Source organism: Anopheles merus, chromosome 2R (assembly GCF_017562075.2).
Source record: "Anopheles merus strain MAF chromosome 2R, AmerM5.1, whole genome shotgun sequence".
NCBI classification, from domain to species: domain Eukaryota; kingdom Metazoa; phylum Arthropoda; class Insecta; order Diptera; family Culicidae; genus Anopheles; species Anopheles merus.
The window spans coordinates 37,877,496-37,896,403 of record NC_054082.1 but is presented as its reverse complement, the minus strand read 5'-3'; the positions used below and the strand labels follow the sequence as shown (position 1 = coordinate 37,896,403).

At 43.0% G+C, this 18,908-nt stretch overlaps 1 protein-coding gene across 2 annotated transcripts in view; it reads right to left on the bottom strand.

Annotated features, from left to right (window-relative positions):
* Nucleotides 1–18,617, bottom strand: part of LOC121603419 — a 146,284-nt gene extending 127,667 nt beyond the window's left edge. The window contains exons 1-2 of one of the 2 annotated variants that reach the window (XM_041932083.1): nucleotides 18,461–18,617; nucleotides 16,400–17,912 (exon numbers count right to left, since the gene is read on the bottom strand). The gene's annotated coding sequence lies outside the window, so the exon portion shown is untranslated. Of the gene's footprint in view, nucleotides 1–16,399 lie in introns of both variants that reach the window. The other variant, XM_041932082.1, reaches the window with a different exon arrangement.
* Between the last annotated feature and the right edge of the window lie 291 nt (nucleotides 18,618–18,908).

The following is an 18,908-nucleotide window of genomic DNA, read 5'->3' as shown; positions in this document are numbered from 1 at the left end:
TCGTTGGCTGAAAAATAACAAGGCACCCGGAACCGACGGAATTGCAGCTGAACTGGTCAAGAATGGAGGTGCACGACTAGAAAACGAGATTCATCAAGTCGTTACTGAGATATGGGATAGCGAATCGATGCCTTGTGATTGGAATCTCGGCATCATCTACAATAAATACCATATACAACAAGGGAGACAGGTTAGACTGCAACAACTACAGGGGTATTACGGTGTTGAATACCGCCTATAAAATATTCTCCCTCATCCTTCAGGATTGCCTTGTCCCGCACGTCGAAGAGATAATCGGAAACTATCAAAGAGGATTCCGAAACGGAAAATCAACCACTGATCACATCTTCACCATGCGGCAGATCTTCGAGAAGATGGCTGAATACAAACACGACACATACCATCTCTTCATTGACTTCAAAGCCGCATATGATAGCATAGCCAGGGTAAAACTGTATGACGCTATGAGCTCTTTTGGAATCCCGGCCAAACTGATAAGGCTAGTTAGAATGACTATGACCAACGTCACGTGCCAGGTGAGGGTGGATGGAAAACTCTCAGAGCCTTTTGCTACCACCAAGGGTCTGCGCCAGGGGGGCGGGCTTGCCAGTCTCCTATTTAACATGGCACTAGAGAGGGCCATCCGCGACTCGAGGGGGGAGACTTAGGCAACCATCTTCTATAAGTCAACCCAGATCCTGGCATACGCTGATGATATAGACATCATTGGTCTGCGGCTCTCCTATGTAGCAGAAGCCTACCAAGAGATCGAGCAGGCGGCAGAGAGCCTCGGATTGCAGATAAACGAGGCAAAGACCAAACTGATGGTGGCAACATCAGCGGGCCTACCAATAAATAATCAGAATCTACGTAGACGTGATGTGCAGATAGGTGAACGCACTTTTGAAGTCGTCCTAAAATTCACCTATCTGGGGTCAAATGTCAGCAACGACAACAGCATGGAAGCTGAGTTGCGCGCAAAGATGCTGGCTACCAACCGGTCATCCTACAGCCTGAAAAATCAGTTCACCTTAAAGAACCTGTGGCGACGGACGAAGCTAGGACTATATAGTACCTATATAGTTCCGGTACTCACATACGCCTCTGAGACATGGACACTGTTCAAATCTGACGAAACCCTCTTAGCCGCGTTCGAGAGGAAGATGATCATAGGGATACTTGGCCCCGTATGTGTGGAAGGACAATGGAAGAGCCGCTATGATGACGAGCTATACGAGATGTACGGCGACCTCACTGTCGTACAGCGTATCAAGCTCGCCAGGCTCCGGTTGGCTGGCCATGTTGTACGCATGTAAAGTCTTTTTAGGCCATCCACAAGGACAGAGGAGGCGTGGTAGGCCCAAATTGGGGTGGCAAGATGGCGTGGAGGCGTCCACCATTAAGGCCGGGATAACAGACTGGCAGACGAAGGCGCGAGACCGTGAGCGGTTTCGGACACTCCTGTGGCAGGCCAAGACCACAAAGCGGTTGTAGCGCCGGATAAGTAAGTAAGTATGTGAAAGTAAATACTGTGTATTTCAATTTATCCTACAATCAAATTAAGAATCATTCGCTAACTATGTCGCTGCTTCCAATAAATTTAGCATTAGAATATGTTGTGTGTCTCGTAGCTGTAAATCACGCGTTTGAACAAAAAACTGTACCTTGCTCCACATATTGCACAACGCAGATCTTAATGGTGCTAGTTTTGAGTTTCTCCCATCTTCAACAAATTTCATTCAAACATCCCTAGCAACAACAACTACAACAAATACCAGACATTATTCAAAGTTCAGCAGCTCGCTTACTATCCTGATATACATCACTGCATTGCTCTTAAATAAAGTAAGCTTCTCGTTGCAAAAAAAAACCGAATGCAAAGCACTCAACGGAGTGAAATGCAGGCCAAAAGCAAAACACAACCCACAATGCAGAGCCATCTCACGGTAGGACGCGATAACGTGTGATGACCAATGTTGGAGAAGAGTGGGGACCGAACCGAACAAAAAAAAAAACGACAACCTCAACTGTCCTCCGCACTCAGCAGCATTTGCCATCTTCAACTTGCTAACAAGCTACTCTTCAAGCTGCGTTGCTGCGACGAAAATTGTGCGGAATCCGTATCCCGGACGCACGTATGTTTCAACACTGCAGTGGTTTCGCAGCTTTTCTTGAATTTTTCATCGACCCGCTACGCTACCGCGTCAAGCTGCCAGCTCAGGCTCGTGCCGAGCGTCAGCTAACGAACCAGTCATTCTTCAGTGCAGGGCAGATTTTCAGATAGGTTAGTATATCCGGTCCCTCCTAGCAATAGCACTTGCGCCTGCGTGTGTGTGTGTGTGTGTGTGTGTGTGTGTGTGTGTGTGTGTGTGAGTACTTTTCTCGAGATCGTTATGTGTTCTCTTTGACTTGTTGCCTGGGCTGCGGTGACCCAAATACAGGTATGTGCCACTGGCCGAGCGAGGTTCGGCAAAAATAGCATCAAATAACGTGGGGAAGGATAGTGCGTTTCGTTTGTGTGTCGGACATGCAGTTTTATGATCTGGTCTCGCAATACTCGTCCGCTATCTGAAATTCGACCCTTCGTGGCCAGGGGTAAGCCAACTGTAATCGGCTTATTCGTTTTTGTCGGCGTTGGTGTACAAGCGCACCGACGTATTCGGCATTCGATTTGGTTGATTTGACGGCCGAGTCGTGTGCTGCGAACTGGCGCTACCATCAAAACGTCATGCGGTTGTATGAGTTAGGGTACGCATGGGCAATTACGTTCCGAGCAGCAACTTTCTGAGCAAAATAGGCCGCAAAGTAGAAATCAACACGAAGAACATTTTATTGGAAACTGTTTTAATATTTATCAAACCAGTTGCTTTGGTTCATGTCAAGTAACATATTTATTTCATCCTCCACCAGAATACAAACCATTTTATCAATTGCTGAAAAGGAATAACTTCTCTTGTTTTACTCTATTAGAAGCAATTTTCCAACCCATCAGCATAACCCTTTGACCGCAAAAAAAATCAAAGAAAAACTTAGATTCCTATCGGTTCACTTTAACTACATTTCCTGTCGCACTGGTGAGGACTGTCGAAAAACACCGACTTCCTGGGACGATATAGATCACGAATAAATTATTTCGTTGGTTTCTGCGTTTTTTTTTGTTTTGTTTTTTGTTGTTGTTGCTTCCCCAGTACGTTAATCTACCACCCATACCGACGAAAGCTTTAACGCTGCAAGTCTACCTCCATGCGTCATCAGTTTCCGGTAAGTTCGAGCCGCAGCCAAACGTGTACAAAGAAAAGCACGCTTTGCAGGGGCAAGAAAGTTAAACATACCCTCACGGTACGTACGGAGGGGTAAAAGCTACGAGCGACAAGCATTAGGCCACCATTATCAACCATCAACGGATGAGGTGAAAAGAGAGTTGTGATACAGAGAGAGAGAGGTGGAAAAACAATGAGTTGTGATACGAGAGAGCGAGAGGGAATGAGAAAGATTTGGAACAGATAATACTGACTGGCGGATGGAAAGCAAACACAAAACAACACCGACCGACAAACCTCAGACGCAGGCCTGTGAAAATGGAAAAGTTGCTAATTAATCATACGAGTTTCGGGGATTCTCCGAATGTCGCCAGCGCAAAGGTGCAAGGCCGCAGTCGGGCGCCAGGACCGATACAGTTTCGTTTTTAATGCGCCAACAAACAACATCACCGCACGAGTCAGCGCGAGGTTGGAAAGGAACATTTAAATAATAAACAGAAACTAAGCCGCACGCATACCCTCTCCGGTGTCACAGACCCAAAAAAAAACAGGGCACACCAAAACAGCTGTCTCATCCTCCCTTGTTCCCCTGTTCTCCGCTATCACCCGTTTTCCAGCCCTAGCTAGCAGGGAAAACAATTTCGATGGCGTGATAAAATGTTATAAAAGCGTTATTTAGCGGTCGGGCAACTTTCTACTACCCATCGCAGTCGGGACGCAAGGGTGCGGTCTGAAGATGGAACTAATCGAATGTCCTCGAGGGCGCGAGGTGGAAATACTGCAAACGATACTTGTGTACGTGCGTTTGTGTGTGTGTGTGTGTGTGTGTGTGTGTGTGTGTGTGCACCTTTCGTTCGACTTCTTCCGACCTTTTCGATAACATCCCATTGCACTTTCACCTCGACGACCCGTCGACGACCGCCAACCCGAACACTTTGCACCGAGCACTACTTTTATCCCTACGTAATCGAGGTCGTGCGGTGAGGTGTTTGCTGGTACAACTGAGCATAGATGACGTGTGTGAGGTTGTGTCTTCTGCTTTCTATTTGTAGCAGTGGTCGGCACTCCGTCGTACCGGAAGTTTCCAGTTCCCTCAGATCATACTTCATCATTAGCGGAGCTCGTGTGCTTCTCACCATTTGGCCGATTTGTCGGCCGGAAAGGCAGCGACCTTTGCTGTGCGGCTGCTTAGCACCCTTCCCTCCCCACGGCGAAACCTTCACAAGAAGCTAAATTTAGCTCCCGCCCGGAATCGAATCGCACGAAAGTGAATCGGCAACGCACAAACGTTCAACCGGAAGTGTAGCCCTTTGCGGTCCCCTCCTCTCCGCTGGCAGTGAAAGCTTTACGTTTCAACCTTCTACTACTACCACCACTATAGTCCCACACTTGGGCTCTGGGACAGTTGAGATACGATCGTCTAGCTAACAATAAGCAGGACATTGCGAGGAAACGGTAAGTAAAGTTGAAAAAGATGGGCCCAAATGAGAATGAATTAGTGAGCGACTGTACGAGCCAGTCGTGAGGCGAAAAATTTGTAATGCTTCAGTTGTACAGCTCGGAAGAGCATGTGGTATTAGTGCTTACATGGAATAAAGTGGCAATGGTTCATGCAGTGAATTGATTTTTGGTACGCAGAGAAAAACAAATGATTGCTGGTAAGCGTAAAGCTAGTAAGAGAATGCAATGTACAGAAATATAAGGAGTACATGCATCGCAATTCTTTCAAAATCTGTTTTCAGGAATAAAATAAGTCCTTAAATCGTCATACGTTTGTCATAAAGTTGTGAATGTATGGAGTTTTATACATCGCGGGAAAATGTTATCAGAAAACAAAACTAAGGATAGAAAAATATAGTATCATATTTCTAGACAAATGTTTGCCTTCAATTAATCTAAAGCTATTTGAGCTTCCTGAATACTTTACTAATTCCTGGATACCATGCTGTACCTTTGTTTTTGTTACACAAACCAAAACATTCTAATGTTTCCCCAGTATTTAGCTTTTTCTAAACATCGTTCCAGCCTTTTTTAGCATCATTCACTTTATAAACGTACCTCGAAAAAAAAAACGCACTGCGTTTCATCCTATTGAACTGTTTATTGCCGTTGGGTTATCGTGAGTTAAGCGTTATCTTTTTTATGGTACCGATTTTTATTAACAGCTAATGACAAAGCAATGAATTCGATGCAAAGCACCCTTTGGACAGATAAACCCGAACCACTTAACACATGAATCGTTTCCCTGGCCACACTTGTTCGAGGGGGGTGGGGGCAGAGGGCTTTGTGTTTGCCGATACAATAGCATTTACCATTGGGCAACCCTGACAACCCCAACCTCAACCGATACACGCTTCTCCATGTACCGGATGCAATCAAAACGACGGAAAACAGGGTGGCATTAAACACACCGGCGCTCCAAATCCCTCGCAACTAAACCGCACACCCCCTGACACTATTGCGTTGGCCGTAGTTAATAAACAATAGCAAATCGACCACAAAACACCGTCACCTGACCCCACACCCTACCGATCCTCCGCACCTTCGAAGCTCATATTTCATAGACCCTCCCGGCCGTGCACTGTGTGCTGTTTGCGTGGCCAGCCGGTGTGCGGTAATCGGCAGTGAATGAGGATAATGTACGACCGAGGGCTCACATCAGATGGCACCGGGCCACGCGGGCAGATTTGGCGCACATCTAGACGGCCATTGTCAAAGCATGCGGCAATAAGCACGCTTCTCGATTGATATATAAACCTATAATTATTCGATAATAGCCCACATTTAGCACCCACCTGCCGCGCCACCACGATGGAGCGGAGCGTGGCCATTCCGTGGACGATGCCATCGAACCACGGATTGAATAGGCTGGAAAAACGTTCCAATTCCGGACGCATCAGAACGAGCGTGTTCCGCTCTTGCTCTCCTTTCACTGCTAGACAGGGTGAAAGGTACGCGGTGAGAGAGAGGTCGTTATGCTTTAATTAAGAGATTCTCCAACCCTCCCCCGTGGGCCGGAATATTGAATATTATGCTATGCGAATGTGGCACTACCGGTAGCTGCGAACGACGTAAAATCACGGTCCACAACGAAACGGTCCTGTGCCCGGCACTAGGCACTCCAAACGGCCACGGAGCTAGGAGTCATAGTTGCACCCATAAATCGGCAAACCATTTCCACGCTTCGCTCTTTTCCTCCCATTCCGGGAGTTCGGCCAAACCATGGAAAGCAATGTCTCGCAAAGTACAAATCGTACAACTTGCAGAAGCAGCGTAAGAAACCAACGCGAGAGAGATGAAAATAAGAAGCACCAAATGGCCAAGAATCTGAAATTCGACATCTATCTTAATAAAAAGATTATTACGAGCTTCGGCGGAGCGAACCGCCTCCCCCGGGCAGCGCCTACTTTGCGTCCAAGATTCGCTTGGCTTGAGCAAACTAACGAACAGAAACCGCGCGAAGGTGATCGCGATGGATTCAACTCGCTCCCTCAGGGAAGCAACGCAAAGGAACACCATTCATTTCCGCGCGTTTTTGGTTTCTTTTTTGTGTGTGTTTTTGCTTCCCGAAACGGCGGTAAAGGGCCATAAATTGTTTTAACAAACCGGTGCTGGGCCACGTGGACGGTACATCCATTTTTGGCCGAGCTTGCCTCCCGTTTGGCCGTTGCTTTTGATATTTTTTTTGGATAGGGCCAAATTTATTTACCGTTGGGCAAAGGTGGGAACCAAATTCTCCGAGCACCGACGGATCATTTTCTCGGTGGTGCCCGCGGCGGCAAACATGGATTGTCTTTTGCAGGGTGACCATGGCAAGGTGCGAGAGAAGCGCGGACGGTGTTCGCAGAATATAGCAAATTTTTATGTTCAACCAAATACGCATTTGCTGGATTCGCGTTATCGTCTGACCGTGATTGATCTCGGTCTGCTTAAATTACAGCACCATGATAAAGCTAGCGCGTGGTAAGGGTAACATCTTCTCGATAAAATGTCTTTGCTCGCAGGCAGTGAAGGATGCAGTGAAAAGGGACAGGGAAGTTGTGTAGTGCCATTGTGTACGAGAAAGCTGTAACGAGTTAGTCTACAAATAAACCGGATACCATGTATAACCGCCAATCATACTGAATATTTCAAAATAGCATACAAAGTGATCCGCAGAAAATAGCTCTACTTAATTATATACTTCTAGCATTCTCTTTTTAGTTATTTATTTTGGTTTTTATTAGTGTTTGTTTAATATTGACTGAATATTTGAAAACATATTTCACTGACTTACATGCAAACAATTTATGACGCTCTGCCCTTTTTTGACATCTCTGTTCAACCGACCTGGGCAATTAAATTAGATTGATACAACGTTAGGTTAAATTTTTTATAGTAAACAAAACTACAATACCAAGCCAAGGAATTGGGCCTTCTTATTAAACTTGTATAAACCATTCCTTGTATTATAATTAGCAAATCAGAGCTAAGATTCAAAAATCAGCAGTGCTAATAGCATGGAATTGGTGTGAAGCAAGCAAACCCTCCACCTTAATGATTGAGAAGGGCGCTATGACCCGAGTGGAATCCTTCGGTGGTCTTTAGTTTTGAATGATTGAAAAGACAATGGAGGGATAGTTTCAATCACGAGATGTACGGCCTTCATTCCTGCATCAAGAATCAAGCTTTTCATGCTGCGGCAGGCTAGCAATGTTGTTCGTATACCACTGGACTGTCTCGTGTGTCTTTTCAGTTTTAGCTATTGTTAAATTACAGAAAAAAACATGAAATAACTCTTTTTACACAACTACACTAACATTACAAAATACATTCAATTGAAATTTGAATATTTCAGTTATTGAATCAGTTTAGCATGCCAAACCATAAAACACTTTTTTCTATATGGTCCATCTAATTCTAATTCTATGGTCCATCTAATCTAATCAACAGTTTATTCATTTTAGTGCAACAACCGTTATCGGTTTAGGCTTGCCTTTACCACTAATTTAACTGATCTTCTATGCCTTAATACACTATTCTGTTATCTGGTCCGCTCCTTACTTCAATACTATTCGGTGATCTGACCGCCGTCCACTAGGGTCCATATCGACCGTATTGAGAGAGTGCACAGGTCCTATACAAGGTTCGCAAAGTCCATCAGGTTAGATCCTATGATCTTCCTTGTTTCGTCTGTTCGGTCGTTTATCCCTAGAATCCCGCCTATCCACTGTCCAATCTTGTTTCATAGCCTCATTTCTTCCCCTTTGTGTTCATAACCTCACAATTCCCCATTGTGTTGATGCACCATCGTTACCGTCCATCCCCTTATATGTACCATCCCGTATCCTAGTTACTCATCCTCAACTACTTGTTCCTTCTCGTCGCACAGCAATAGGACGCAGCTCTGTTACGCGCTATGCATATGTTCAACTCCACATCCACCTTGTTTGATTTCTTCTTACCTTCCTTTCGTTCCCGTCTACTATCCACTCCCTAAACTCCTTTCCCCATATCGTGCTACTTACAATTTGGGTTACATTAGATGAAGTATATTAGTTCGGGTTAGTACATAAGACTATTCTCCAGCCTCATGGCAAATTTTAAAAAATATTGAAATATGAAATATGACAATATAATGGTAATGAATATCAGTGACTTATTGATTATCTTGAGTAGCAAAGTCAGTCCAACGTAATGGGACACGATCCATTCATGGCGCTTGAACATGTAGCATATCTGCTATACAGAACTTATTATAATACACACTATCAGCTATAGACACATTGTAACACACTCCGTAAAGTCAAATCACATTATTGCAACACAGTCATTATATTGCATCAGCAAATCAATCCACTCCATAGCAACATACCTAGACCATACCGTTCATAGAAAAAACCATTGAGACACATTTTATCGAAAACAACCGAATCGCGCAGCATAAGCAATTCAAGCGTTACTGCAGCAAAGCAGACGCATAGCAACTTATTGCTAAAAGCGCAGTGTAGGCAAAGAGCAACGAACGCACTCGTTCTTTGGCTAGAACAGTTGAAACTTTCCAGAACCTTTGTAAAAACACTAAAAGTGCAGCATAGGCACAAATTGATAGACACCTCACTTCCGATACAATGTATAAATTGCACCTCATATCAATAACCTTCTATTAGGACAAAAACACATTCCAAAACCAAATGTACGAAACTTATTGAGTATAAATAAAACCAATTCCGACCGTGGCAAGGCAGATTCGTTCGGACTGCCAAGATAGGACGTTACACTTCCTAATACTTCGCCTTCCAACTTATTTCAAGAGTTTAGTTATGTCCCCCTACCCAAGGTAAGGCTTCTAAACTCCAACGTTTCCAGTAAGGGAAACCTCCTAAAGGTTTCTATGATCGCCTGGACGATCAAGTGCTGAAAAGTCCGTTCGATCGATGTATTATTCCACCTCGGCTCATGTCAGTAAAAACTGACCTACCGCGACGCTGTTCGATGTACAGTATGTACCGTACAGGCCACTATCACATTACATGGCGACCGTGACCATAATCTGCAATCGACGGGCAGAAGTTAAAGTAAAAACAAGAAAAATGTGATACGTATAACGGTAACGTAAAGCGCAAGTTAACTCGCCGAAAGTCATATGAGCAGTGTCGCGTATACGCATGAACAAAAGTGTGAAATGTGCATTTTTTTTTTTTTACGGAAATTTAATCAGTGAAGATAGCACAAGTGACCTACATGTAAACAATAACGGTGTATGAACTGCCAGAAACAAGTGCAGTACAGAAAGAAAAATAAAAACATTTAGTGCAGTGTAGTGCAAAATGAATTGATGTACAAACATTCCCCGTACACACTGTTGTGAGAACCTATCCCAATGTGTAAAAACATATGAACTGCCATGCGATAGATTTACCAATAAAGCACATATTTATAAAATGGGTAACGACGCATCAAACCCCAAAGCTAATGTTAATGGTGATAATGATCTTGCCATTATTCAAACACAAAATGTTCACTCAGAGCAACATGAAACCCATGAGTTAAAACTGAACATCGTGCTGATACTTCTTGCTATCATACTCATGCAAAAAGTAATTAAAACCGTTTTCAAAATATTGAAAACTCTAGCAAAACGTGATGCAATCAATAACATGCAACTTCCTATATAATATAACTCATTTTGGTAATCTATACGATTCGTGGAGCAAGTGATATGGAATAATAAAAAGCAGTGCAAAACAAGTTTTGGCCAGCGAGATTGAAAGGAACAGCCGTTCCCAACGTGGAAGACGAAAAGACGAGACGAGCTCACTGCCCAATATGGATTGGCAGACACGAATGGACAAAGGGTCCCAATCCCGACAAGACATCGAACGACGACTGATGACATCATAGAAATTCATATCAAACACCAAGCACGGATTAAAACACCAAGCACCGGTAACGAGCGTAGCATCATCATGAGCAGCAACAACAAAAATACATGCTATGTATTTAAAAAAAAGGTACCGTAAATTTAAAATTTTACTGATGAGACTGCATAAACGTGCAAAAATAGCAACAAAAACAACAGGTCACGAATTTACTTTAATTATCTATAGACTATAACAATACTAACAATAACGAAACTGAATGATGCAAAAACTATTAGAAAATATATTTAAAAAATCAGATATAATTTATGATCAGGCGAAACAGCTGAACAACTACAGGCTCTGTGCATTAACAACATTAAGGGCAAATACTTAGGAAATTTACGACATTATCAGAGAACCAATTTGAAATGGCTCAAATTATGGAATTGATTAAAATCACCACTTCTCTCATATCAAAATATGACGGTAATGAGAAAGATTTGAAAGAGGTGGTGTCAAATTTAAACGTACTAAAGAAAATAGTAAATCCAGAAAATAAAGAAACAATAATAGAACTGGTATTAGGACGTCTTACAGGAAAAGCGCGAAGTGTCGTAGGGAAAACCCCAACCTCAATTGAAGAAATAGTTAGCAAATTACAAAACAGGTGCAGCATAAAGGTAACACCAGAGATCATAGTATTGAAAATGGATAGTACTAAACAGACGGGAACCATAGAAGATTTTGGAAGCGTTATTGAAAAACTAACCCAACAACTAGAAGAAGCATACATTGCAGAAGAGATAGCACCAGAAGTAGCCAGAAAAAAAGCAACTAAATCAGGAATCAGTGCATTGAGTTATGGACTCAAAGATTTTGAGACCAAAATTATAATGAGATCGAGTAAATTCGAAACCTTGCATGAAGCAATAGAGCGAGCAGTAGAGTTGGAGCTAGAAGACAGAATGAAAAAGGGAAAGAATGATCATATAAAGATCCTATATTCAAACGCTACCAGGAACAATAGAGGGTATGGAAACAACTACCAGGGAAGTAACAATTTCAACGAATTCCCAAATAATAACAGATTTCATACACAAAACCCACCCAGGTTCCCACCCGTTAAATATGGACAGAACAACAATAGAAGCAACAATAGGCATTTTCAACATAAAGATACCCTAATTAATTATCAAATTTACCCAAATTTTAATCAATCAATAACAACTCAAACGCCATCCGACAACTACAGTTATAGAAATAATAACAATTACAGTTTCTATAAACGCCACTCTCAGTTAAACAATTGTAGCAGTAACAATCAAGTTAACCAAGGATATAATAATCGCGAATACAACTATAACAACAGTAGTCAAAACAATTCCAAAAAAATCAAATGCTTTTATATAAAAACAGAACAAACCAATCATACACAGTTGAATAATAATATTAAACAACATAAAAGTCGTACTTACAATCTAAAATACGAAAACTATATAAATACGAATCAAATGAACGATCAAACTCATAAAGATTATAAAAATATTAAAAGCAAAACGAATTATAGTAACAGAAAATTTGAAGATAAATTAAAAAGAAGAAATGCATTAAATAATGAAACAATTAATGGTATGATAGGGTCAAGAGACTCTGAAAGAATATTTAAGGAGAATAATTACTTAACAAAAGAATGTGAAAATGATACTAACCATGATTATAAACATGAAAACAAACAACATATGCAAATGATTACAACAAGTAATGACAACGAGAAAAATATTGTTCAAGAACAAGTAACAGATAGTTTATCACTGCTAGATAAAACGGAAATAAATAATGAGATTCCTTGTAACGAAAATCATGCAACCGAGCTAAAACATATTATGAGAAGAAAACGTAGCATCAAATCAAAGAAGAAGTATATAAAAGAACTAAACAATGAATTATATTGCCAGGATAAAACGGCTAGAAAAATGAATTATTCCACATTATGTGATGTAAATGTGAAAGAACCAAGAAGAACTATTGCTTACCAAAAATATCTAAAAGAGCTCCTGGTAAAATTTCATAATGTTATCTACAGGCTAAAAGTAATAACATCTATAAAAGCAGAAAACTCTATAAACGAGCTAAAAAAACTATTTATAGAAAAATCAAAATATTTCATAAGAAAATTAAATATTCTCAATCCATTACCTCTAGATATTAGATCTATTTACATAAAATATTACCCACCTTAAGAAATAAGAAATTATTTTATAAGTAAATCAAAAAAAAAATATATAGCAACAACTCAGTTTAATTAAATGAAAAAGAATAACTTCAAACAATTTCATTATTTTCGTTATTCTCCTAAAGGGAGGAGGTGTAGCATATCTGCTATACAGAACTTATTATAATACACACTATCAGCTATAGACACATTGTAACACACTCCGTAAAGTCAAATCACATTATTGCAACACAGTCATTATATTGCATCAGCAAATCAATCCACTCCATAGCAACATACCTAGACCATACCGTTCATAGAAAAAACCATTGAGACACATTTTATCGAAAACAACCGAATCGCGCAGCATAAGCAATTCAAGCGTTACTGCAGCAAAGCAGACGCATAGCAACTTATTGCTAAAAGCGCAGTGTAGGCAAAGAGCAACGAACGCACTCGTTCTTTGGCTAGAACAGTTGAAACTTTCCAGAACCTTTGTAAAAACACTAAAAGTGCAGCATAGGCACAAATTGATAGACACCTCACTTCCGATACAATGTATAAATTGCACCTCATATCAATAACCTTTAATTAGGACAAAAACACATTCCAAAACCAAATGTACGAAACTTATTGAGTATAAATAAAACCAATTCCGACCGTGGCAAGGCAGATTCGTTCGGACTGCCAAGATAGGACGTTACACTTCCTAATACTTCGCCTTCCAACTTATTTCAAGAGTTTAGTTATGTCCCCCTACCCAAGGTAAGGCTTCTAAACTCCAACGTTTCCAGTAAGGGAAACCTCCTAAAGGTTTCTATGATCGCCTGGACGATCAAGTGCTGAAAAGTCCGTTCGATCGATGTATTATTCCACCTCGGCTCATGTCAGTAAAAACTGACCTACCGCGACGCTGTTCGATGTACAGTATGTACCGTACAGGCCACTATCACATTACAAACATATGACGGACATGCTGTTAAGTCGTTCGAATTGACGAATGTACCACGAGGATAGCCCAATCGACAGTTGAATAACGTAACAAAGCATTGTTTCATTATTAAGTCTGGCAAATTGTTGGCATTGTTTCATTATTACGCCTGTTTGCGGTAAGTTTAGTTTCCTTTAGTTTAGTTAAGCTTCTTTCAGTAAAAAATAATAAGAGGCGAAAGAACTCCGTTGGAGCCAAAGCCTCTCTAAACAGATCAAACAACAACAACATTCTGTAAAAATAATGAAAATCACACCACAGATTTAAACCTTTCAACATGTTTATTTCATTGAACACATTGAATATCAAATTAATTTAGTTTGGTTTTTCTTCCATGTAAACCATTCCTTGTAAAATATGTTTAGCAATCCGAAAACGTATTACCGGATAGAATTAATAAGTGTTTATTTGATAAACATTCTACAAGTTCAACCAGGTTTAGAATAGTTTTTTTGTAACAAATTTTTTACAAGAAAACACAATATTTCGTGTAAAAACAAACACCATCATGTTCAAAATTTAAATCACACGCATTAAACTGCGTACTCCCGAGCAGTAGACAGTAAAGCACTTTAAGCTTTAAGCTTTTTTGAGCGATGTCTTTATATAACATCGTTCCTGCCCCCGCTAGGAAACAAGCAAAAAATAACCGCACAACACCAAGAGAAGGAAAAAAAACTTAAATCACAAAGCAAACAACACCATCAACACCAAGCGAGCGAAAACGCCTTCAACTTTCTGCACAGAGCGCGAAAAGTGCCGCTGTTGCTCAGTGTGTATGTGTGTGTGTATGTGTGTCTTTTTGAGCAGATTCGTTCGTCTTCTAAACACGCGTCCGCCTGCCCTTGAGCTTGTCGTTGCTTGCCCGGATGCCCGGAAATGTTAGCGAACTTTTTTAAAGTTTACAGCCCATTCTCCGGGCTCGAAACTCGACGGTGCAGATCGGGCATGATAACCACCACCCATCCGTCCCCGGGTGAGAAAAGTTTGCCTTTACGCACGCTCCAATCTCGGCACTCGGTCGCTGGAAAGGAATATTTTTACCTGCATAGGTTCTGCACAAAAACAAACTGACAAACGCACACAGCTACACACACACACACACACACACTGGAACGCTTATTTAAGTAAGCATTTTGCAAGGAACAACATCACAGCGAGCTGCCACAACTCGACGCAAAGCTCCTGCCAGCTGTCCAACGCCGCAGTCATCACGCGAAAGCAACGCCTACTGCTGAGCAGACGTTTCAATAAATAATTCTTTCCCCTGTTCGCTCCACCAGCGGGTGTATGGTGCGTGCTGAAGTGAAGGTTGAATGGAAATCTGTAAAATTCTCAATATAAAGTATCGCCCATCTGATAGCGATGACGAGTTGCCGTTCCTTCAACACCGGGCTCGAAAGTGCTCAGAGCACGGGCGAAAAAGACTCTCAAGAGGCCGTCGAGAATACGGCCTGATTTGCGTTCAAATTGAATCAAAATCACTTTCAGACGTTCGGTTGACTTTTTTACACATTTCTTGCCGGTATTCTCCTCGTCCGCTTCCCGTCCACAGCTTCATCTGCAGCGGTTTTGCTCAAATCTCCCGAGGCTGTACAGTACACCGATCACAAGTACGCACGATTTCCCTGCCTAAGGGTGTGTGTGTGTATGTGTGTGTGTGAGGAGAAGGAAGCATTGCTACATGAGAGCATCCGGACCTGTGACAATTCAATTGATCCTGACAAGCTACAAACACACGCACCGGCTACGCACTCATCCATCTCGAATCGGTTGAGATTGGGGCTTTGTTTGACATGCTCCAAACAGGAGCAGGAGACATAGCAGGAAAAGAAATCGAAATTGACACTCGTTTCGATGCAATATCACGTACCGGGAAGGCCCATTCAGGATGTTTACCGTCATGCGTCGATTCGACGGGAAAATAGCAAGAAAGTAAGCCTCACGCAAATAGAGCTCTAGCTACTCAACATCCAGCATAATCTAATCCACCGTAAAAGCATACACACAACGGACATGCACCACATGGCGGGTGGAAGTAGTTTCACTCGGCCAAGTGGGCACAGTTGCTGCTGCTGCTTCCTTTCAGTGATGAGTCTTTATTTGTTCAAGAAGCCATTCTGCCGGTCTGCGGTACGGCTGTGCCAACGCAAGGTGGAGCGAGCGAGCGAGAGAGAGAGAAATATAATAGCTCACCAACCACCCACCCGCCCCACAGGCCCAACGAGTAAATGTTGTTCTTTAGTGTTTTTTTATATGTAAGACGTTCTCGGTACCATGCAGCATTGAGGATTTTCGAAGGAAAAGTCCTGTCGTTAAGAAAGTTTCTATTGTTATGCAACAAGATTAAAAGCTTTAGAGAGAAACTTTTCATTTCACTTTTCATGTTGTACAGTGAATGTAAAAGGATATTACCGTGAAGCTAAGGCGTTCTCTTTAGTTGGGGAAAATGTTGCCCAAGGATGGTGTATTGTTGCGCAACTGCTTGCCATAATTAACACGCACCGAAAACAAGCTTTTTGAATTCGAAACCAGCATGTTATTGAAAATGTTTTAAATATCTCCCTCCCCTACAAATATCCTTGCAACTCACCTTTTTGCGTCCTTTCTTATTTGAGGTTCGCGGTCGCCTTCCTCGGGGCTTGCAGTGCTTCGCCACCTAGCAGATCAGCGTTACAGAGCCAATTTCCGCAAAGGATGATCGATTGAGCAGCAAAATCAAAAGTATCGCACTCGACGGGCTACATTCACCTTGAAGTTGGCTATCCTCACTTGGCACCGCTCTTCAAATAGCTGCAGCTTTACAAAAAGCTTCCGGCCTCACACACACAAAAACACATACACACATATGAAACACTCGAAACACTCACTACAAAACAATCACAATGTGGACTTCAAAACCTGTACCACTCCGCCGTACAAGTGCGTCGCACTTCAGCCGTCATTCACGAGCGCCCTCAGCGCATTGATCTTTGAAGGGGCTGCTTCGGTCTGACACAGTGCCCCTTGCGGATACACTTTGCGTCGGTGGGCACCGTGAAGTTTACCTTTGTTTTAACATCACTCTCAAAAAGGGGCTCTCTTCCGTTGGCTGACTGTTTCCGGCAATGGTGCCGTCGTATTCGACTGCGTAGGGGAAGGTATCGGGACGACTCACTTGTTTCCGTCGATGCTAACACACGGATGCAATAGCCTTTACACGGAACCACTTAAACCTTACACTCCCGACACGCGGATCACGATATGTTGCTACGTAATGATATGATTTGATGCAAGATGCGTTGCTTCACAGCAATTGATATGTTTCGGTTACGTCACTAGCTTTTGCTCAGACTTTTGTGTTGTGTTGGGGTTTGGTTATATTGATGCGATCTGCCGTCTACATGCTACATTCCAGTTCCGCGGATGTGCCTAAAACGGTTGCTGTTTGTGCGTGTGTTTCCCGGTGTGGCGCAGGGAACGCACCCTGCCGCAGCTCATTAACACCTCGACGACACCACGACACCACCGGGCGCACGAGGTCGTCCTTTGAGGCTCCGGTTGCTGGTGGCATGAATTTTAAATTAATTCCCATCGGATACGGGAGAGCACAGGAAGCACCGGGGAGCTGATGCTGCTGCCAAGAGTCGTTTAAAAACCCCACGGTAACACTGGTTTTGTCACTTCCTTTGCCGACGTACAGTAATGCGAGCGGTATAATAGCTTTACGAAATCCTCCAAAACTTCACATACCGACGCGAGTGTACCGGAAATAAACGGAAACTTTCGCGACCCGAAAAACGAACTAAGCCTATCGCGCCCCACCGCACACTACGAAACGATTTGTCGCAATTTTCCACCACTCACGCACATTTGCACGCACGCATCGCGGACACGCGGGATATTGTGTTTTACTTGGGACACTTTGCAACGGAACACCGAATAACGAAACACTCGAAATCGCAACACGCACACGTGGACGCAACGGTGTACAATTTTCACTGCAACAACTGTGGCATTATTTACACCAACAAAACACCGCACAAACTGCGCCCTTGTCTTGGATAAAGCTGCTATTAATTTGGCTTTTATTTAAAATGTTTGAAAGCTGTACATGCCCGCGGGAGCTGTATAAAAAGTGGTAAAATAATTACTTTAAAACACGCCATACCAACGCTTCGCGCATCATATCGCACACTCATACGCACTGCACGGGATGATAGCCAAACCTTGCCCGTTTCAACTAACTTTCAACACTCGGCTAAATTCATAAAATTGCTTTCACATAATCACATTCAATTTTCACTTTCCTTCACGCCAACACTAAACCACAAACCATTCGATGCACTCGAGCGAGTTATCCTTGGCAAAGCGCTTGATGCTGCAAAGCTGCATCACAACAAAACGAACCGAAGATGCAGTCACTATCCCTCCAGCTTCAGTAGCGTCCCTGCAAACGCAGGGTGCATGTGGGCATGAGGATGGGCGTTGAACATTGACTTTCCGATTACGTTTCCGGCAGCAGCTGCCACATGTTGACCGGCCCGGTGAGCATATTGCCACACTGTATTATTAAACGGTGTCCATTTGCTGACGCCCTGTAGCCTGCTGATGGTGGAAGCCTGCGTGCGTGCGTGCGTATATTTAAAAAAAATGCAAACTTTAAAATTCGAACCTTGATCGTACTGTTCCACGATCCGACCGCGTAAGTGCGTTGTTAGTGCCACGCTGGCAGAACGAAGCGAGAGCGCGCGCGAACGAAGCGACTTTCGAAACGTGCAGCGAACCACAGAACCACAGAACGCCAGATTTCTTGTGCACGACCGACCGAATCTCACGACAAACTGCCGCAGCTGTGCCGAAGCTCGATGGCACGGGTTCCAGGGTTCCGTCGGCGGGAAAACTGGCCACAAATCGAGCAACGATCACAAACGACCGTCGCTCAGCGTGGAACTCACTGCCACTGGTTGGGGAAGAACCGCTCGACGAACTGCCATTGCGCAGGTGCAGCTGCAGAGGACGAAAACATATGGCCCAGTTCACTCTCCTGCACTGCTGAGCGTTCGGACGGGTGAACTCAGGCCAAAGTCCGCTCCAACCAACCAAGCAGTGCAGCCCAGCCC